This window comes from Dendroctonus ponderosae, unplaced genomic scaffold (assembly GCF_020466585.1).
Source record: "Dendroctonus ponderosae isolate FM_Combo_2020 unplaced genomic scaffold, Dpon_F_20191213v2 Dpon_F_20191213_2, whole genome shotgun sequence".
Taxonomy (NCBI): Eukaryota; Metazoa; Arthropoda; class Insecta; order Coleoptera; family Curculionidae; genus Dendroctonus; species Dendroctonus ponderosae.
The window spans coordinates 311067-311441 of NW_026018165.1; the positions used below are offsets into that span (position 1 = coordinate 311067).

Sequence of the window (375 nt, forward strand, 5' to 3'; positions counted from 1 at the left end):
TAACCATTCAAATGTTTGGTGTTGTATGGATTACTTGTAAACACCAAACCCCGCACAATTCGAGGTTATGAGAACAGGTTGACATTTCGAAAGTACGTTCCGCAATCAACAAATCTTGTTGAACTTACCGTTTATCCTTGTCTATCTTATTGTCATTCTGTATAATTCCATGGTTACCGGAGTTTTAAATAATTACGAAGCAACAGGTATTTGTGCAATGTTAATTAGGCAGATTACCTTGAAAAACATTGCTGCCGTATTTCTGATATKGTTTTTTGGAAATTTCTCAGTTTTTAATAACAATTAATTTATTTTACTATTTTTAACTAACAGCGCCAGACAACACCTTCAGAGGACTGACGCCAATTTTGAATC

The 375-nt window shown here is 34.2% G+C and overlaps 1 protein-coding gene across 1 annotated transcript in view; it reads left to right on the forward strand.

Moving 5' to 3' along the window:
* Window positions 1-375, forward strand: part of LOC109537618 (sarcolemmal membrane-associated protein) — a gene marked incomplete at its 5' end in the record, with an annotated part of 30421 nt that overhangs the window by 6126 nt on the left and 23920 nt on the right.